Source organism: Rattus norvegicus, chromosome 2, assembly GCF_021556685.1.
Source record: "Rattus norvegicus strain SHRSP/BbbUtx chromosome 2, alternate assembly SHRSP_T2T, whole genome shotgun sequence".
Lineage (NCBI taxonomy): Eukaryota > Metazoa > Chordata > Mammalia > Rodentia > Muridae > Rattus > Rattus norvegicus.
Genome location: NC_141535.1, coordinates 138596536 through 138618896, shown reverse-complemented (window position 1 = coordinate 138618896; position 22361 = coordinate 138596536). Strand labels below are relative to the sequence as shown.

Genomic DNA, 22361 nt, shown 5'->3' with positions numbered 1-22361 from the left:
CTCAACAAGGTCATCATAGGTCTTCATCCCTAATCTTGTGTAGTCACAGGCCAAGCTTTTCAGCAATAAAAGGGGGGCAACTACTGTGAATAGAGCTGTAGATTTTAAAGGAGCCGAGGGACCATAGACTCTATCCTGAGGGCGGGAGGAGGATGCTGATCTTCAGGGTTTAGTCTGAGGGTTCTGGACTGGAGCAGATCTCTTTTCCTTTTGTTATGCCTGAGATTCTCCTCTGGTCCCCCATGCTTGAGTTGATCTTCGCAGTACTTGTGCGTCTACTTGGCAAACACTAAGGGAAAGAGATGTCTACAAAGGGGAGGAGCTGTGAGGAGAGTCTAGTGGACATTTGAGGACTGGGCACCTCAGGAAGTCTGTGTCAGTTGATGCTGGAACAGTGCTGGCATGTCCAGCAGAAGTTATGAGGTTTCCTGGTTTGCAAGGCCTCGGTGGGAGAGTCCAGCATACATGCACAGGAACACTGGCATTGCTATGAGTATACAGACAGAAGGAACTCTGGCTGCTTAGAGAGACCAAGCATGATTAACCGCAGAGAAATGGGGCTCTAGAATGATCCCTGCTTTTGGATACCCTTGCTCTGGTCTTCCTCTAGCTGCACACACACATACGGGGGAGGAGGATGTGAGAAGTACAAGGCATTCAGTTATATCATGTGTCGCTAACCATCTGGAATCATAAAAGTACCCTCCCCCTTCCCTGGGAATTCCAAAGGCTCACATCACTGTCAGATCAGCAAAAGGGCAGCCCATCTCTAGTCTTGAGTTGCCAAGCACTGGCAGTTTGAAGGACGGGAGGAAGTGCAGGCTGAGCTGTACCACACTTGCACATGTGATGCACAGTGACAGACAGCACTGAGGGCAGGAAGAACTCAGCTCTAGCGCTGTATATCATGGAGAACTGTCCATCAGTTGACATCTGTCATGACAGGCATCGTGGATCACTGGGCAGGGAATAGCTCCATAGACTTCCAGAAAGGCTTTATGCATTAGTGGATAGAGAAAAAAGAAAGAAAAAAGAAATGAAATGAAAATAAATTTTATAAAAACCACTAGCCTTTAACGAGTGCCAAACTTTGTGTTAAGACTTTTTTGAATATTTTATTTTATTTACCTAACTGTTATACATAAGAAATAGGATTTCTACAGTTTTACAAATAAAGAAATCAAGACTGAGAAGTAATGTCTCCTGATAGCACAGAGTGTAAGAGGAGACTGGGAGTTTAATCTAAAATCAAGTGCATTCTATCACCACGCTATCTCCCCATTTTCAGGTGAAAATTTTGGTGCTCTGAAATGGAACAAAAATCTCTAAATACATAAGAAAGAGGACAAGAAATAAGCAGGAATTATCAAAGAAAATAAGTGGCTTAGAAGTGAGAGGAACAAGACAGAGGTCAGGCTTTTAAATGGTTCAAAACCAAATTACTCTCAATTGCCCAGCTTTCTCACAAACAGCTACACCACAGAGTCCAGAGAAGGTCTACCTTTCAGATGTCCACGAACTGTTAGCTATGAATCACTTTGTTCTAATGAGGAGTTATTTTTTTTCTTTCCCTTTCTCTTTATGACCTAAATATAGTTTATTTGTGAGTGACCCTTGTCCCTTGTGATGGATTCACTACAGTCTTCACAGCTGGGGCTGTTCCTTCTATGTTGTGTACAGGATTATGCCACTGAGAATCCCAATTGTAACAATCAGATAAATCAAGGCAGCCAAGCACAAAAGTTCAGCTGAGAATTTTTGAAGAAAAAAAATATTTTAACCAGAAAATGTTGATTCTCATATTTGTTATCCACGGTGCTGTGCTTAAGGGTACCGCAGTAAAAACAACTCAGACAGTTTGTTCTCTCAGAGGTGCTAGTTTTTGTGACAAGAAACAAATTGAAAAATAAAACTGCTCTTTCCAGTCAATACCGAGTGACGGATATCTCTCGGGGCAACTGGCAGAAGAACCATAAGAGAAAGCCATACCAGAGGAAGCGGAAGTATGAGCTGGGATGTGGCCCTCATAATGTTCACACGGTCTGAGTTCAAGGATGCGGTAAGGAGCACCATGCCCTGAGATGGGATGTGGGAACGTCTCCTGCAGCTCTGAGTGTTATACTCACAAAGCAAAGATTATAATTGTTGTCTACCATGGATTCCGTAACAAGCTGGTCTGCACCAAGACTCTGGTGATCAACTGCATTGTGCTTATTGATGGCACACAGTACTGACAGTGGTACAAGTCCCACAATGCACTGCTCTTGGGCTGCAAGAAAAGGGCCGAGCTGACTCCTGAGGAGGAAGAGATCTTAAAAAAATATATATATATATATATATATATATATGTATATATATAAAATAAATATATATATGTATATATATAAAATAAATATATATATTTATATGATCAAAAAATTTCAAAAGGAATATGATAAAAGTAAAAAGAATGTCATAATCAGCAGTTTTCTGGAGGAGCAGTTCCAACAGGGCAAGCTTGTCTGTGTTACCTGAGGACCAGGCCAGTGTCACGGACCAGTTGATGGTATGCTTAGAAGGCAAAGAGCTGGAGCTCTATCTGAGGAAGACACAAATAAACCATCTCTCCAGGAGAAGGTGTTTATTGTTCTGTGTGAGGAAAGAAGAAAGGAAGGGAGGAAGGAAAGAAGGAAGGGATTAGTTATGCTAATTCCAACCCTGACCAGCACTTTCTTCTACATCCTTGCCAACCTTCTTATGTTTGCCTCTTCTATTGTAACATTCTTAGCATGCACAGGGTGGGATCCCATGGTGACTTTCCTTCTTCATGGTGGTTAGTGATATTGGGCACTCCGGTCTCTTTGTATTTTGTCTTTTGAGAAATACTTTTTCAGGACATCTTAAATCAGACACTTTGCCTTTGTCAGGGTTTCTATTCCTGCACAAACATGACCAAGAAGCAAGTTGGGGAGGAAAGGGTTTATTCAGCTTACACTTCTACTTTGCTGTTCATCACCAAAGGAAGTCAGGACTGGAACTCAAGCAGGTTAGGAAGCAGGAGCTGATGTAGAGGCCACAGAGGAATGTTACTTACTGGCTTTTTTCCCCTGGCTGGCTAAGCTTGCTTTCTTAGGAACCCAAGACCACCAGCTCAGGGATGGCACCATTCACAATGGACCCTCCCCTCTTGATCACTAATTGAGAAAATGCCTTACATCTGGATTTCATGGAGGCATTTCCTCTAGGGAGGCTCCTTTCTCTGTGATAACTCCAGCTTGTGTCAAGTTGACACACACAACCAGCCAGTACACACTTTGCTTCCTTTTACTAAGTTACTTGAGCTCCTTTTGTATTTTGCCTATTAGCCACTTGCCTTAGGTAGGGTTTTATTTCTGTGAACAGACACCATGGCCAAAGCAACTCTTACAAGGACAACATTTAATTGGGGCTGGCTTACAGGTTCAGAGGTTTAGTCCATTATCATCAAGGGAACATGGCAGCATCCAGGTAGGCATGGTGCAGGCAGAGCTGAGAGTTCTACATCATCATTTGAAAGCAGCTAATGGAAGACTGACTCCCAGACAGCTAGAGTGAGGGTCTTATACCTACACCCACAGTGACACACCTACTCCAACAAGGCCACACCTCTAAATAGTGCCACTCCCTGGGCCAAGCATATTCAAACCATGACACCCCTCATCAGATGTATGGCTCATTGGTATCTTCTCTCACTTTGTAGGTTTTTTTATCCTCTTTTTTCTGCTCTACATAAGATTTTGTTTTGACTTGAGTATTATTTGTTGTTTGCTCGGTTTTTCTATTTGTCCCTTTGCTGCCTGTGTTTGGAGTCAGATTCAAAAATATCTTACCTAGATCGATGCCAAGAATCTTTTTCCCTATGTCTTTTAACGATGGTCTTTAAAAAACTTATTTTATGTGTTAGTGTCCTACCTGAATGTAGGTAAGTGCACCTCGCGTATGTCCAGTACCCACAGAGGCAAGAAGAGAAGGCATCAGATCCCCTGGAAGTGGAATTGTAGACGGCCATGAGCCATCAGCCACAGAACCTGCATCCTCTGGAGGAGCAGTGAGTACCCTTAACTCTGCAGCCCTCTCTCCAGCCCTGTAATGATATAATAATCTTAATGGAACTCATAATTAATAAGAGATTAGCACATGCCCTTTATCAAATGGAACACTGGACATGTTATGTTATGAATAGCAAGTAACAGAGTGATGACTTTGTATGTCGAGGGCATAAACCTCACAGGCAGAAGAAAGAACATACTGTTTGGCTTTTGTTTTAAGCTGCTGAGATGGAGTCATTAAACACTTGGGGTTCTCTGAAACGTTAGAGTCTTTTTTCTATTCGTGTCTTCTGCTTTCTAATAAAGTAACTTACTCAGGAGAGGCCTCTAGATAGTTCAGGATGGAGGCTAGCCATGCTAGAAAGATCAGTTCTGGGAACACAGAATGGCAGAGCTGTGAACCATGTAACCTTTCCAGATTTACCTCATAGATGAGTGGACCCTGATTCCACTTGACCAAGGATTCGATCCATGTGCCCAGTGATGAAATATACCCAGCAGAACTCATACTGTGCAGTGAGCCGTATTGGATTTGGGCCTAGCCGCTTTGTGACTGCATAGCTCAAGGTGGCTACTTGACTCCGGGCTGCATGGCCTCAGAGGTTTAACCTTGAAATGACTGCCATACAGACTTGAGATTGTTGAACTAAGAGCCTCTCCCAGGAAGACCCTGGGAGCAATGACAGGATGTTTCAGCCTGAGCAAAACACCGGATGTCCCTGAGCAGATTCCTAAGAAGGGTTCGACCTTTTCAAAGAACATGTCCCCGGAAGACTGTTGCCTCTTTGTTATAGGAGGATATCTTGCAGTGTAGTGATTCACCTTATATCCTTGGGCACTTCCCAAAGTCCCCCACCCTAAGCTTCAGTTCCCGCTTCTATTCCTGCCTCAGAGCTTTAAATGCTGTACATTTCTCTCAATAAACGAGACCTTGACAACAGAATCTTGCTTGGTCTCCTTCTTCTCTTCACCCCCATTTTGGCCCACAGGTAGAAAGCCTCTTCGGGACCCTGAATAACTGGGTCCCCGCTGGCGGGGACAAGTGGCGCCCGAACAGGGACCCCGAAGCAAGGCCGATTACAGGACGACGGAGATAAGAGAGCTGCAGTGGGAATTGAGGACTCTTCAGGCCGTATAGCTCGTGCGTCCGCTGGAGAGGGAGGTAAGGACCGGTCGAATAATTGTCGTCTAATTGCCATGGGGAAGGTATGGATTTAGGAGGCTTGTTTCATAGGAGAGATCAAGCGCTCACTCAGGGAGAGAGGATTAAGAGTTAAGAAAAAGGATTTAATCAAGTTCTTTTGTTTTATTGATGAAAAGTGTCCCTGGTTAATTTTAAGTGAATTTTTTTTGTCTTTGTGTGAGAAACTTGTCCTTGGTTTATTATTGAAGGAGCAGAAATTAATTCCTATAGTTGGAATAAGGTTGGAAAGTGTTTAAATGTCTTAATGTAAGAAAAAGGATCCTAGGCGGTTCCGATTCAGGAGGTAGTGTCTGTGTCTTTGTGTCTTTGTATTTTGTGCCGGCTAAAGTCTGGGTCTGTAGTTGCTCTCGAGTTCTGGAGTTCTGGAGTTCTGGTTTTGCAGATGCTCCCATCTCAGGCTGAGAGGGAGGATCGTGTCTCAGGAGAGACGCAAATGTGAGCGGTAGATGTGCCAGGGACTCACCGATTGCGCTGCCCTGGGAGACGTCCCAGGAGGTAAGAAGGGACCCCAGGGACGCCTGGGAGATTCCCGTCTGGGTGCCGGTGAGGATTCGGCCATTCTCATGGATTGGAGAAAAGACCCGCCTTTCCGGCTGTCTGTATTTCCAGAGTGGTCTTTGTCTGTGTGTCTTAGGTCTTTGTTTTGTGTTGCTTGTGACTTTGACAATGGGAAGATTCTGGTTGGGAAGGAGGAGTAATGTGGAATCTGCTCCTGTTCATCTGTCTTTGCTGAGCTCATGGAAGCTCCCATCTGAATCAGCTCAGTTCTGTGGCAATCTTGCGGCGGCCGCTTGTTTTTTGTTTTGTGCACACTTTTGTTTTTTGGTCTGTTAATCTTTTGATTGTCTTTCTATGTGACTAAATGCTTTTGCCCTCTTCAGCAGACCTCTATTTTCTGGACTCTCTTCTTGTTTTCTCACCATCCCACTTGGGATGCTTGTTAGTGGCTGTTACAGGAAATCTATAATGCTCACTTGAGTGTGCTTGAGAAACAAGAATTTCAGGTTTGCCCTGGGTTCCTTTGGAATAGGTGTGGGGATAGGCTTGATTTCTATTGCAAATGATGTGACATTGCATATGTTAGTACTCCTAACACTTCTTGGGACTGTGCCTCTGGGATCACAACCTGTTTAAGTTTAGAAGTTCTAAAAGGCAGTCATGATCTTTGTGTGTAGGTTCAGATAGTATCCAGATTGGAATCCTGATGCTAAGGACTTAGTAAGACACAAAAGAGAGTTGAGAATTACTTAGGGCTATCTTAAGGTGGAGTCCAGCTAGGTGCTGCAAGGGCATCTGCTGTTGCCCTGCAACACAAGGCTTATGGAGAATTCAGAATTGTCATTGGCTTAGATATAGAAAGAGTAAAAAGGACTTTTTAGCTGACCTCCAAGAATCCCGAACCCCCCTCTCAGAGATAGTCCTTCAGAAAAAAAAAAAAGATTAGACCTGATATTCCTTATAGAAGGAGGTCTGTGTGCTACACTTAAAGAAAAATGTTGCTTCTATGTAGACCATTCAGGAGTAATTAAAGACTCCATGAGTAAACTTAGGAAAAGGTTAGACAAAGGACAGAGAGACAGAGAAGCACATCAGGGATGGTTCGAGAGCTGGTTTAGTAGATCTCCTTGGATGACTACCCTGAAATCTTCCCTTATGGGACCCTTCTTAATTTTGCTTCTGTTTCTGGTTATAGGTCCATGTGTGTTAAATAAGCTAGTTACCTTCATTAGAGAAAGAGTAAGTGCTGTTCAGATTTTGATGTTATGTCAGTAATACCACGTTTTAATTTAGTTCTATGATTAGAGTTAGCCACTAGAAGAAGTGGGGGTTGAAAGGTAAAAGTTTTAAAGTTGCCCCCCTAGACGCAAAGTTTAGAGCAGAAGAAACAGGTTAGGCCCCAGAATTGTATGTTCCAGGAAGCTTCTCCTAGGACCATAGAATGGGTAATTTACATCGGCCGGTTTGACAACTCTCTCCCAGGAACTAGCTGACCATAAAGTTAGATTAAAATCTCAGGGAACAATCTTGAGAAGCAGGAAGCTTCTCCCAGGAACCAGAGGACCATAAAGTTAAAGAATCTTGAGAAACAGGAAGCTCCTCCTTGTGATTTTTCACTGGTATTCTCGTCATTTTCCAATGATGTCCTTCCTACCTCCTTTTCCCTAACAGCAGTTGTTTTTTTTTTTGTTTTTTTGTTTTGTTTTTTTTTTGGCAGCAATATCCTCTTTACTGGATACATTTACCTGCCTCCTTAACTAGGGTCCTTTCCACCTATCCCTTGCTGGTGGCACAAATCATACGTCTTGGAAGAGAACAGTCCCATAAGCTCTTTGGAAGGGACCCCGTTGTTTTAATCTTATCCTGTAGCCTCTCCCAGGTCTCTTGGCTCAGTCAACAGGTAGATGAATGGACAATTAGCTGCATTGCCTTTCAGGGTAAGAGAGATAATCATTACCCCTCAGATAAGTTGATACTGTTTTCTCACAAAATTACAGTCCTAGTGGTCTTTCCAAAAGTAACACGTGATCACCCTATGTCGGGAGTCCACCTTGTCTTTACAGACGGCTCCTCTAATGGTCAAGCCACATTTTCCATTGATGGTCAAATACAACAGTTCTCTATTCCTTTAGATTCCGCTCAGCTGGTAGAGCTTCAAGCTATCCTCGCAGTATTTTGTGCACAACCCGATGCACAGATAGCTCTTATCTTGCCTTTTCTATCCCCCGTTAGAAACAGTGCTCTGTATTCGGCCTACCACCAATGCTGCTCCCCGGTTTGCCACCTTACAAAAGTATATTCAGAGGCGTTCTTGCCCCTTCTTTCTGGGACACATCCGAGTACTTACCAGATTGCCAGGCCCCTCGGTCGATGGTAATGATACCATTGATCACCTCACCTGGCTCGTGGCCTTGGCCCAGGGGGCCTTCTCTACACCCCTTACACTTGCCCAAAAAGCACATGACTTACATCACCTTAATGCACAAACCCTTAGGATTAAATATAAGATCACCCGTGAACAGGCTCGCCAAATAGTCTATAATTGCAAAGGCTGCTCGACCCCACTGTCTGACCCCTACCTAGGGGTCAACCCCAGTGGGCTGGTCCCTGGAGAGCTATGGCAAATGGATGTCACCCATGTCCCATCTTTTGGAAAATTAAAATTTGTACATGTTACCATTGATACCTTTAGTGGGTTTATATGTGCCTCTGCACACACAGGAGAGGCCACAAAAGATGCTATTGCTCATATGCTCTACACATTTTCTGTTATGGGACAACCTAAAATGCTAAAAACGGATAATGGGCCTGGCTATGTTAGTCATAAATTTAAACAATTTTGCTCCCATTTTAAATAAAACATATTACAGGCATACCTTATAACCCTCAGGGACAAGGAATTGTGGAACGAGCACATCAAATCCTTAAGAATACACTGTTAAAGCTTACTGCCCAAGAAACTCTTTATTCTCTTAAAGGCAGCGCAAAATTTTTATTATCCCATGCCCTTTTTGTTTTGAATTTCTTAACTCTGGATAATCAAGGGCGTTCAGCCGCTGATCGCTTATGGCACCCCTCAACCAAGATGGATCACGCTCACGTTCTCTGGAAGGACCCCCTAACTGGACAGTGGCAGGGTCCTGACCTTGTGATAGTCTGGGGAAAAGGGTCTGTCTGTATTTATAATTCTAAAGAGGGGGGAGCCAGATGGCTCCCTGAAAGATTAATAAAGCTTTACAATAAATTTCAAACAAATTCCGAGATTGATAAAGCCTTATAACAAATTCCAGGGTGGCGCCTGAGAACGATCTATTTTTCCTTTCAGGTAATGACCTGCTACTGGATTACGGTGTGCCTCCTCTCCCTCCAGCTAGAGATCATCGGAGCACGAGCACCCTATCAGGTCTACAACTATACATAGGTAATTATAAACCAGGCTGGAGACCAGGTCTATAGTACATCTCACACAGGAGCTTCACCAACGTGGGGCCCCCTCCATACTGATTTATGCAAGCTGGCCCTAGGAGCCGAACCAGCCTGGGGGGTGCCCAACATCTATTGGCCTCAAGAATTTGCACCTCCTAACAAAGGGAGGCTCAACCCGGGAAGCCCTGGATGTGGGGGCCTGGGGTGTACCGGGCCTGGCTCTACCTCTCCAAGATGTGACTCCATTGCTGGCCGAAACGCCCTTTATGAGATACTATACAAAATTGGCTATAATACTGGGTTCTATGTTTGTCCTGGGCCCCATCGGCCCAGATCACAAAACTATTGTGGGGTCCAGGAGGTGTTTTTTTTTTTTGTGCTTCATGGGGATGTGAGACTATAGGGAATACTTATTGGAAACCCTCTTCCACATGGGATTATATCACCGTGGATGTGGATACACAAAATAAACCTCACAACTGCGTCAGTTGGTGCAGCCCCTTGGTAATTAATTTCACTCCCCAAGGAAAAGCGAAAGATTGGACAAAGGAGCCACGAGGCCTCTCCTGGGGCCTTCGCCTCTATTGGACTGGCTATGACCAGGGACTCTATTTTACCATAAAGTTACTCAAGACTGTCCCTAGCACATACAGGGTTTCTATTGGCCCAAACCCTGTTCTTCATAATTTTGTTCCCTCTCTGCCTAAAAAAAGGCTCAGAGCCCAAAGACCCAGTTGCCACACAGGCCCCACAAGATTCCCTCGTGAGTACTACTGTCTCTCAGCCAACCATTCCTCCAGGCCCTATACCATCCTCCAGAGTCATACTTTCCATCCTTAACGCATCCGCCTCAGCTTTACTTCTCCAAGAGCAGATGAACAATTCCTCCAGATATGTGGAATGTTGGATGTGCTTTTCTGCCTCCCCTCCATCTTATGAAGGCATTGCTCTTTTTGGAGAATTTATTTATACCAATGAATCCAATGCCCTATATGGAGGCTCTTTAGGATTTACCCTCACTGAGGTATCCGGGGTGGGAAGTTGTATTTTGGGAGAACATATGCTCTCTCCTCACCAGCTGTTAGAAATATGCAACCATACCTTGGTTGTTAACAAACATCATGAGTACCTGCTCGCCCCAAACCATACCTATCTGGCATGTTCATCAGGGCTGACTACCTATGTAATAATATCTGATTTCTTACAGCAGCGCGATTATTGCATATTAGTACAATTATTCCCCAGAATCAGCATACTTGAGCCAGAGACTTTTCTTAAATCCTGGGATAAGGGCTCGGATATGCCTCACAAGGTAAAAAGAGAACCAGTAACTGCCATCACTCTCGCAGTTCTCCTAGGTCTAGGGGCCTCGGGTGCAGGCACTGGCATTGCTTCCCTCGTTACTTCCCATCAATACTATAACCAGCTTAGTGAAGCCATAGATAAGGATATTGCTGAATTAAGAGATGGATTAGCTAACTTAAAAGACTCAGTTGCCTCATTGTCTGAAGTAGTCTTACAAAATAGAAGAGGCCTAGACTTAATCTTCCTACAACAAGGAGGACTTTGTGCAGCCTTAAAAGAGGAATGCTGTGTTTATGTAGATAAGACTGGACTTGTAGAAGACAGTCTAAAAAAGGTGAGAGAAAGCCTAGAAAAATGAAGGAGAGAGAGAGAGCAACAAGAGTCTTGGTACCAAAACTGGTTTTCTACATCCCCATGGCTCTCTACCCTGTTGTCCTCAATTTTGGGACCCCTTTTGAGCCTACTCTTGTTGATTTCCTTTGGTCCCTGGGCCTTTCAACGACTTACACGCTTTATTAAATCACAAATAGATTCTGCTTTGCCTAGAAATTCTGTTTCAGTACATTATCATCGCTTGGAGACCGGAACAGCTGAGGAGAATCAGAGAGACAACGAACAAGATGAGGTGCCTACAACTTATCGGGAGAGGCTCAACTTCCACAATCTCTTATATTAATGCCATCTGGCTCCTACTCTTTCGCCCCTGGGCTCAAGTAAGAGGAATGAGAAGATGATCCAATGTAGCTATCCTCAGGGACGGGCAACTTCCTCTGACCCTTGACCAATCTAAGACATGGTGCCTTGGGGGCGACAAGGTGATCCTATGACAGATAAGGCTGGGGTTCGAGAGGTCGATCCTAAGACAGAGGTGGCTACACCCCGTTTAAATGTACGGGCCGGTCAAATGCTCCTCTGCCCAGTTTCTCCCCCAATAACACACACGTTTAGCCCAGAACGGTGTGTTACAGCATAAGTTCATTCCTAGCCATTGGGGTGCAGTCCTAACTGCAAGAGTGGCTCGCCATGGCCGAGCTGGGCACTCTGTGAGGCATGTCTGATCTATCTCAGACCACTACTTCCACCTAATGGTCCTTTTTTTTAAAAAAGAATAACGGGGGAGATGCAGTGAGCCGTATTGGATTTGGGCCTAGCCGCTTTGTGACTGCATAGCTCAAGGTGGCTACTTGACTCCGGGCTGCATGGCCTCAGAGGTTTAACCTTGAAATGACTGCCATACAGACTTGAGATTGTTGAACTAAGAGCCTCTCCCAGGAAGACCCTGGGAGCAATGACAGGATGTTTCAGCCTGAGCAAAACACTGGATGTCCCTGAGCAGATTCCTAAGAAGGGTTCGACCTTTTCAAAGAACATGTCCCCGGAAGACTGTTGCCTCTTTGTTATAGGAGGATATCTTGCAGTGTAGTGATTCACCTTATATCCTTGGGCACTTCCCAAAGTCCCCCACCCTAAGCTTCAGTTCCCGCTTCTATTCCTGCCTCAGAGCTTTAAATGCTGTACATTTCTCTCAATAAACGAGACCTTGACAACAGAATCTTGCTTGGTCTCCTTCTTCTCTTCACCCCCATTTTGGCCCACAGGTAGAAAGCCTCTTCGGGACCCTGAATAACTGGGTCCCCGCTGGCGGGGACAATACTGAAGCTCAGTTGGACGCGGAGAACACAATGGTATGGGGGAGAGTGAGGTGACCGGCATCATACGGTGGGAGTAGGAGCTGTGCGTTCTGGACTGGTGGCCCCAGACCCTGTCCTCTGTGACTCTTTTTTTTTTTTTTTTTTTTGGTGGCTCTGATTCATTTTCCTTGTAACAAAATATGATGTAAACTATAACAATAGCGCTTGAGTGGCTTCTTTGATTTGTTCTAGCTACTTACAAACGGTCAGGGCTTATGTTATAAGGACTCCTCAGCAGTGTCTGGCCAGTCAGTCAGAGGTGCAGGTGGCCGGGCAGTCACCAGAAGTAAGTGAAATCCTTTTATTAAAAAAAGATATCTTTCCTTAAGTTTTTACGTGGGTGGGTGTTTTGCTTGCGTGTATGTCTGTGCCCCACGTGTGTGCTGTGCCCGAGAAAGCTAGAAAAGGGAGTTGGATCTCCTGGGACCTGAATCACAGACAGTTGGGAACTACCATGTAGGTGCTGGGAACCAAACCGAGGTCCTCTGGAAGAGCAGCCAATGCTTTTAACCTCTGAGCCACCTCTCTAGCCCTGAAAACACCATCTTATTGAGCTCCATGCCTTCAGCCTGCGTGACTAACTTTGGGTAGTCGGTGTCAGAACTGAGTTGTAGAATTACCCCGTAGCCTTGTCTTGATACTCGTGCATTATGTTTACTGTGGTGAAGGGCTTTACTGACATTTGGACATGTTAGACACAGAAATGTAAATTTAGGAAACAGGAAATGTGGGAGCCTGAAGATGTGGCTCAGTCAGTGAAGTGCTGGCCATGTAACCGTGAGGTCTGGAATCCAGATCTCTAGAAGCCATCAAAAACCCAGGTGGATGTGGTAATCCTAATGTTAGGGAAGCAGAAATCAAAGTGTCACTAGAGCTCACTTCAGACCACAGGGCAAAAGAACTTGCGAGGTGGGTGTAGCACAGGACCTAACATTCTCCTCCATGCTAATGAGGCATCTCGATAGCCTTAGCCTTCAGCCAGTGACCTTCCCTTCCTGGATATTCTCACACACTTTCCCAAAAGTATATAATCCCTGCTTCACCCTGAATAAAACGTGTGTGTCCATATCCACCCAAATAAAGAAACACGAACAAGCTGAGATTGTCTCAGAGAGCTGCTTCATTAGAGATTTCCATTGGATTCCCATGGGGAAGGCCTTTGCATAAAAGAACCAACCCAGAGAAGGCCTTTTTCCTTCTTCCACTCGTCTGGTACTCTGCATTCACTCCCTATAGGACCAGATCCTGATTGTCTCATCCCCTCTCACCGCTTCAGGCCTGGATTATATAGAGGGGCACTCTGATGCCCCAAAGGAGACTCAGACCACCAACCTCCATTCCTGACTTTCTCTCTGGGTGGTGCCAGGGTACATTGGGAGGAACCCAGGAGCCACAACCTTTGTTCCAGACCCTGCCTTCCCTTCTGGTTCGGCATGCTGGGTACTCTTATGCCTGGAAGACAACCACAGACTTCAGACTCCCCACTCTGGACTTTACACTGCCTTCCCTGAGTTAGTGAATTGGCTATGTCCAGACACCGCCAGGGGAGAGGCAGAATTTTGTACCATATCAGATAGCCTAGTTGAATTGGCAAGCTTATATGTATATGTGTATGTGCATATGCATATGATATATGATATATGTATATGATATGTATGTAAGTGATATATGTAAGTGATATATATGTAAATGATATATATGTACGTGATACAGATATATATGTATATATGTATATATGTGTGCCTATGTATATATAGAGATACACACATATATATGACAGACAGCAATAGAGGAGCAAATGGTGGAAGATACTGGGCATAAACCTCTGACCTCCACACACACATATGAACAAGTACTTGTGCATATACTACACACAAGCACATACATGTGTACTTGCTCACACATACAAAGGACAAATTTGAATTTGAGGACTCTGTTATTCATCTTGCAATAGACTAGAAAAACACTGTTGACTCTGTTAGTAACAAAGTATGAGCTGAGGGCTCCAGGAGGAACGTCACTGTCCCATCCCACAAGCACTTTGCTCAGGGACAGCAGTTGGCATCGGTAAATGGTGGCTCATTTTAATCTGCTGGTGATAGTAAGTGTGATGTCTGCAAATCAGCCAAAAATACAAATGCATTCAAAGCTAAAGTCAGCAAACTAGATAATTACGAACGTGTTCAACTGCTGATTCCATGGAACTTGTCTAAATGCTGTGTCTTGGCGTGTTTAAAGGTGTCACCACTGATAGGCCAATGTTTCAGAGTTTAACCATCTCCCGGAAGTATAAAACGTTTCTCTTTACAGGGAAATTAAAAAGGCCATGAGTAGGATATATTTTAACACCACCTCCACATGGCACAATGGAAGTGGAAAAGTGAAAGGCTTTGAGAATGGGATATGATCAACAAAACAAGACAAAACAAAACAAAACACCTCAGGCTCTTTTATCAGAGGCTCAAGCTCTGCCTATCCTCTACTTTGCAGAGGTTTAGAGGCATCTTCCACGAGGAGGACCCAGCCCAGTAATTCCAATGTCCTGGCATTGCCTTGAGAATTAGTGAGCAGTCACCAACCGCTTGCTTCCCCGCAGCTTCTGGTTTCTAGTTTACTACAAATCATGAGTAGGAGGTGATGTGTAGCAGGCGAAAGCTGATGTGACTGACAGGCGGCTGGTGGTATTCCAGTCAAGCTATAGTGGCTTAGAAAACACTGTGTTCAACCGATATGTATTTACTGTTTTAAAACCACCCAGAATTGTTTTCACTACCAATAGCAATTGTATTCCTTTTGTACTTATGGACACCGACAGTCTGTTTGCTGGATGCCAATTAACTTAGCTTCAACTTTCAAAATTGTAATACTTCACTGACTAAGATTTGGCCAAGGGCAACATAAGGCTAAGTGGATGATCTCTGGGGAAAAAATTAATTGGTATAAAATATAAAAACAAAACAAAAATATAATTTACTATTCCTGGATTTTTTCAAGAGTAAATAACAAGTGGAAAATATTTAATCTCGTTAATAAATCCTGCTGTGGATACTGTAGCATTCGGGTCATGACTGTCCCCATCACTCCACTCTTATTCTAGTTCCAGTTCATCAGAGAATGACTGCAGTGGACACAGGACATGGTCTCTCCTGCTCTCCCTTGCCGCTAGTCTAAGGCAACAATTTCAGCTTACAAAGAACAGGCCACTAGCACCGTCCATCAGCTGTGGGTTCATATTGTAAAGCCTCGGTTCTGAATAGGCATGACAGTGGGAGCTAAGGTGTTTTCCCAGTCTTCCCAGCTGACACACGCAGGTGAGAGCTCAGGCCCATGTGCTATGTAAGCTGAGCACTTATGGTCTCTACTGTGGCCCACTCATAGGGGACGGTTTCCGTGCCAGTGAGTCAAGCCAACACTGAAGGTCATACTGTCTTGCTGGGTGTCCTAATAGAATACAAAGGGTACATGGCTAGCAATGGAGTGTCATCCCAATCCGCACTCTGGTACTGAGCTCTGAGGTTCTTTTCAGGGTGAGCTACACATGATCAGGATGAAGAACTACGCAGTTCTCTCTGAATGTGGAATAGTTCCTGTGTCAAAATCGATGACAGTATTGTGGACCAGCATTTGTGAGGGGCTTGATAGCTCCATAGTTGCAGAGCAGACCATCCGACGGATGAACTGAAGTAATTAGTGCCAGGGTCAGCCAAGAGCAGTCCTGATGTGATACAAAAAATAAAAAATAAAGTTACCCCTGGGGGTCTGCAAGGCTATGTGTGGGTGCTCCTGGCTGTATCCACACAGGAGGGATTAAGGTAGGTATGTGATGAGCTAGTCTATCAGCGAAGGTACCTGAGCCTTGTGGAGTGAGAGACTTAACACAGATTCTGACCAAGCTCTACTCGAAAGGTAATTTCCAGGGATATGAAAGAAACCCATTGTCCTCTTAATGTGCCTGGAGTATGTATGGATAAGCAATGGTGTGCCACATCAAGAGGCTGGAAAGAGCCAAGATGTAGCCCTAGCTTAGTGGAGAGGGCATCTGTAAGTTCCCGTAAATATGAAACTGTTCACACACACACACACACACACACACACACACACACACACACACACACACACAGAGTTTGTGAAGATAGACTGAGGGGTGAGTAGAACAGGCTTCCTCATGGGTTTTGACAAAGATCAGCTTTGTCATACACCCAGAGGAAATCCCTAAGGGGCAGAGCAACCTGTGACAATAAGGAAAAAACACGATTGGGAAATCAGAAGCAGTATCCTCCCCAGACTTAGAAATGTCAGAAGATCAATACACTGGTACCCTGTTAGCTATGACGTCCAGTATCTAATAAAAAGGAGCAGATATACAACAAAGTAAAAATGTGTAACTCATATCCAAGCGACGCAGCAAAGCGTCTGTGAGTAGAACAAAAGATGTCAAAGCAGCTATCAAATATGATCCAAGGACTGAAGGGATCATGTGGAGTGAATTAAAGGAAGATCTAATAATGAGGGTTCTACAAGGTATTATACGGACATGCTAATGGTCAGTTTTATCTGTGTTGACATGACTAGGCTCGATGACAACCAGATAGTAAAAAAAAATAGCATTAATCCTAGTGTGTCTTTTGGAGGAGATTATCACTTGGAACAGGGCAGTGAAGGAGCTCTCCCTCCCTAGTGTGGGTGAGCATCATCCTTCCTGACAGAATGGAGAGGCAGAGAAGCTCTTGATTTTTCTTGCCTTCTCCTCCCTCAGACATCAGCACCCATGGTTCCCAGGCCTTTTGTCTGAGACCAGAAGTCTAGCAGCTTTCCTAGACCTTTGTGCAGGTGGTAGGCTATACGGCATCTCACTCCTGTGAACTAAGTCTTTCCATATTCACAGACCCCTGTGGATTGTTTGTTTCCACACACACACACACACACACACACACACACACACACACACACACACGGGGAGAGAGAGAGACAGACAGACAGACAGACAGACAGAGACAGAGAAACAGAGACAGAGACAGAGAGAGAACAGCCGTTTGTTCAGAAAGAACCAAGTAGAAATTTAGATATTGAAAAGAACAAATGGGGGCTAGAGAAATGGTTCAGTGGTTAAGAGCATTTATTGCTTTTGCAGAGGACCCAGGTTTGGTTCCTAGCACCTACATGCCAGCTTACAACTATTTATAAATCTAGTTCCTGGGGACCCAATATCCTCTTGTGGCCTCTGCCAGCACCAGACATGCATATATAGTGCATATATATATATATATATACATGTATAAACACATACATGCATACATACATACATACATACATACATACATACATACAGGCAAAACACTTATACACATAAAGACAAATCATTTTTGAAAAGTACAAACTGTGGGAAGCTGGCACATGATTCATTGGTTAAGTTTTACCTAGTATACATGAGACCCTTCATTTGATTTCTAGTACCATATACTGACACATCTATACATACATATGCATGCAGAGACAACAAAATGAAATATTTACTTTACAAGTCCAATACTATATATGAATTGGGAGAATGAGCCATCAAAGTTGGACAGAAATCAACAGAAGTAATAGGATCTGAAGAAAAAGCAAGGCCAAGAGGAAGAGGAAGAGGAGGAGGAGAAAGGGGAGGAGGAGAAGGAGGAGGAGGGGAAGGGAAGAGGAGGAGGAATAGGTTGGAGGGGAGGAAAAGGAGGAAGAGGTTGAAGGGGAGGAAAAGGAGGAAGAGGAAAAGGAAGAAGAGAAGGAGGAGGAGGAAGAGGAGGGGAAGGAGGAGGAGCAGGAGGAGGAGCAGGAGGAGGAGCAGGAGGAGCTGAAGGAGGAGGAGGAGCAGGAGGAGGAGGAGGAGGAGGAGGAGGAAAATGAATAGCTTTACAAAAATGTGCTTCACCAACACAAGAATGGTGAGATACCAAGAGAGTAGAAAGGGGAAGAAGGGCAGGAGGATAAGGCCCTCCATGGAGGAGAAAACTCAGATCATTCCTAGAGAGGCTGGTGCTGTTCACAGCTCACTCCATCGTGCCCTGCCTCCTGCCATGGCTCCCCCACCCTAGCACACAATCTTCTTTGCCTTTTGCACTTGCTTTGGGGCCTCCCCTCTCTCCTCACATCCAACTAGTGAATATTCATCCATTTTCATTACTGAGAGAGAGAGAGGTTTTCCAGGTAATATCGATATATGTTATCAACAGTGTGGGTGATACCTTATGCCGTCATTTCACGTAGTTGTAAAAAAACACAATGACTGACCAGTTGTGATTAATGGAGTTAAAGTTGGGCAGTAAAGGTGTTTATCAAGCCTCCTGCCCAAGCAGAATTCAACCTTAGGTTTTGACAAATTCTATCTTATGGTTCCTAAAATCGCATTCTAAGATCCTTTGCCTACTTCCGTGTGTATACTCCTGCACATGTGCATGATTTAAAAAAAAAATCCTGACAAGCATTTGATTCAATGACTGCTTTTTCTTTAACAAGAACAGAGCTAAAGTGAGCTCTGCTCTACACAGCTTTCCTCAGAGTCACAAAAGAAAGGCTGCTTCCTCTTTCTCAGACACTGAACAAGCTTCTGTAGTCATAACTGGACTTGAAGACATGGCTGCCTGCACACCAGGACTTGTGCAGAGATCTCTTGTTTGTAGTGCAGTGTGTCTGCCCATATAGCATGGTTGGTTGCATCTCTGTTTGTATTGTAGTGTGTCTGCCCATATAGCATGGTTGGCTGACTCTTATCACTTCAAAACAGGATGCTAGAGAAGAGGAAAAGAGTGAGAGAAGGAGGGGGGATAGGACTGAGGGAAGGGGAGGGGAGAGGAGGAGAAGAGGGAGGGAAGTGAGTATAGTATGTTTCAAAAGGCGGAGGAAGGTCAGGCCTTGCATTAGCCACCTTTGCTCTGAGCCCAGAAGCAATGAGGATTTCTAGGTGGTGCTGAATGTGGTTTGTCCACATTCTAGAACATTCTATCAGTGTAGCCACAGTGGGAGCTTCTTGTGTGCATAGTTATTAGACACTGTGAAGGGTTTCTCTTCCAATTTTTGTACATCCTATCCTGCAGCTCTTCCTATGGACAAGGCCCCTCCTCCAGCCCTTGGCTGGACACACTTAGGTTTGTTCTATCACATATATACCTGGGAGATGTAATCTAAAAGAAAGATGATACAGAAAGAGATACAGTACTTCATTAAGTAACAGTATGGGATGTCTAGACTTTCAGTACCCATGACAGCACAGGTCTGGAACACATCCTAGGCCTTCAAGTGTTCTCTTCGGAAGCAAGGCACATCAGGAGCCGGATACATAGCAGAGATAACTAAGTCATTAGGGTTGGGCTGTAACTCAACAGAACAGTACAGGTCAGTTCCTGAGGCTCTGTGTTCAGTTCCCTGTATTGACTCCTCCTCTCCTTGCCAAGAAAGGGAGTCTTTTAGGAACCTTGTCACAACAGAACATTAGAACTTTAGGGTGTTAAATCATTGAATAAGAATACCCTCATTCAACGAACATTCAGTATGTGCCACATGTTGTGTCACGGCTCCCTTGGGTAAGAGGTGGTACTTCCTAATGGATGAGGACAAATTCCCAGGCAGCAGCCCTTGTCTAGGCAGGAATGGGTCTTCACCCTAAGCCTGTTTTTCACTGACAGATGCAGTTAGTACTCACTTGGTGGCTTTAAACGTCAAGCTAAAATAGAGTTTCAAATAGAACGAGAACAAAAGAATGATTTCACCTTAAAAGAGCCCAGACAAGCCAAATGACAAAAACAGAAGAGGTCAGAGCTGCCTTGTACAGTTCCCTGGGAGGTCTTGTAAGGTCAAAGAGAAACAGTCTATAGAGATGGCCTGCAGAACCAGCCCTAACCTGCTGCCACATCCCAAAGCACGAAGAGCAAACAGACCAGACATATGTGCAGCCCCTGCTGCCCATGTAGGAAGTAGATAAGGCACTCGGTTTTATATTATTTTTTGCCTTTGTGACCCAAAGCAGCCAGTAAAATCATTTTGTTCTCAGATCCTCTGGTTTCACCTTCCCTGAGAAAATCCAGATGGAAACAGGATATTTGTGAGGAATTCCAGGGAATCACTGGCTTCGGCCAGCAGCCCTACAGTGCTGGTCATCACCCATGTATATATTCAGTCATTACCCCCATGTTCAGCTCTGAAGCTTGGCCTACGTCTGGTCTGTATTTTATCACCATCTTTGCAAGAATCAGCCTTGGGATGAATACCTCATTGCCATTCCTTCCCGCCGTATCGCAAAGCTGGGGGGAAATACTTAAATACTGAGACATACCAACATAATGTCTTGTGCTCATCACTGACCTGCCAGCCTCTCTGAAAATGCATTTAGCTAATTGGTTTTCAGCTAAAATTTTGGAAAATTTCAATTTCCTGTTCTTTGCAATCTTATTGTACAGAAGCAGAACTCATTTGAATTCCCCAGGACTCTGAGCAGCTTCACCCAATTTGCTCTTAACAGTTCTGTTCCTCTGAGAATCCTTAAACCTCCTAAGAATGTGGGATTCAGGAGAAAACCTGAGGGTCAAGAGGTCTGAACTGCTTTCTGAAAGCCTCCAGCGGATATCTGATAGGGTGGATATCTGGTGCGTGTGTGCCTGCGTGTATGTGTGTGTGTGTGTGTGTGTGTGCATATATGTGTGTGCATTGTGTGTTCATGTATGTGTGTGTGCTCCTTTCTGCTCCTAATTCGTGCTCTTCTCAGTCTATATAACCTTCGAAAAGAAAACTAACCTTTTACATTTCCATGTCATAGCTCCACACCAACATTGTGTATTAATTTTCCAGAATTGCCAACTGAGTTGATGCCATTTTATAGGCGTTTCTGCCCTACTCTTTCCCACTTAGCTTCCGAATCAGAGACACAGAAACCCAGTATTTTCCTTTCAAGCTGCTGGCGCTGAGCTGTTCTAGCCCAGCTAGACTATCAATAACCAGGTGAATGCCCCATTACTTGCCGACTGAGTCTGCTCTGTTCTACATGTGTCCTCAGTGTGAGCTTCCTTTGGCCATGTGCTATGGTCCATCCTTCCTCATGGTGACCTCCTCCTCCTTCTCCCTACTCCCGGTGATGCCTACCCAAGACTCCCTACTCCATCTCTAGTACTGCCTCCTTTCTCTCCTGCCCAGTCATAGGTCCTAACCTTTTATTAACCAATCAGGGACTATTGGGGAACATTCTCTCCAGATCATTAGTTAGTATGGTGCCCTAAGATCAGGTAGCAGTCTGGACAGGGGCACAAACAGCTTCAGAATACACAGTGCACACGACTAACCCCAACACTGAGGAATGTTTCATTATTTTCATTTGAAAATAGATTTACAAGGAAAGCTGTCTTGTAAACCTGAGACTTCCTAGAGGCCTTTTCAGTCAGAGAATGGTAGGGATATTTGCCCATTAAACGCATTAAAGGAACACGTCCTTAGGATTACTGCCCTGAAAGGCAAGAGCAGACTCCCCTCAAAAGTTGTTCTCTGATCTCTACCCATGTGCCAGTCTGTGTGGAGATGTGCATGTGTGTGTGTGTGTGTGTGTGTGTGTGTGTGTGTGTGTGTGTGTGTGTGTGCATGTGTGAGAGCGCACATACACACATACACATGTGTGGATATAAATAGTAAATGTGTTAATGAATAGAGCTGAAAGGGGAATTCTGTATGTTCTTTAAAGAAAGAGAAAGGAAATAACTACCTGTTTGTTTGTTTGTTTGTTTATTCTTAGAAGTTCATTCTTCTATTGGTTATTTTGTTTATTTACATTTTAAATGTTATCCCCTTACCAACCGCCCTGCATCTTCCTATGCTGGGACATCAAGCCTTCACAGGATCAAGGGCCTCCCCTCCCTTTGATGCCAGACGATGTATTTTGGTTTTGTTTTATATGTTTGTATGTGGGCCTGAATGTATGTCACATGTATCCAGTGCCCTAGGAGGACAGAAGGGAGCCCGGAATCACTTGGAGCTGGAGTTACGATGGTTATGAAGCTCCATGAGGGTGATGGGAACGGAGCACGGCTTCTCTGCAGCAGGATCCAGTGCTTTCAACCCCTCCATGATTTCTCCAACCTTAATTACCTGCCTTCTATTCTCTTCCTTGCAAATGACAGTGCATCCATATTTAAATCATCTCTCCCATTGCCTCCAATA

At 44.4% G+C, this 22361-nt stretch overlaps 1 pseudogene; it reads left to right on the top strand.

Moving 5' to 3' along the window:
• The first annotated feature begins 402 nt into the window (after positions 1-402).
• On the top strand, positions 403-11176 carry LOC148006686 (small ribosomal subunit protein eS8-like; annotated as a pseudogene).
• Positions 11177-22361: the final 11185 nt, after the last annotated feature.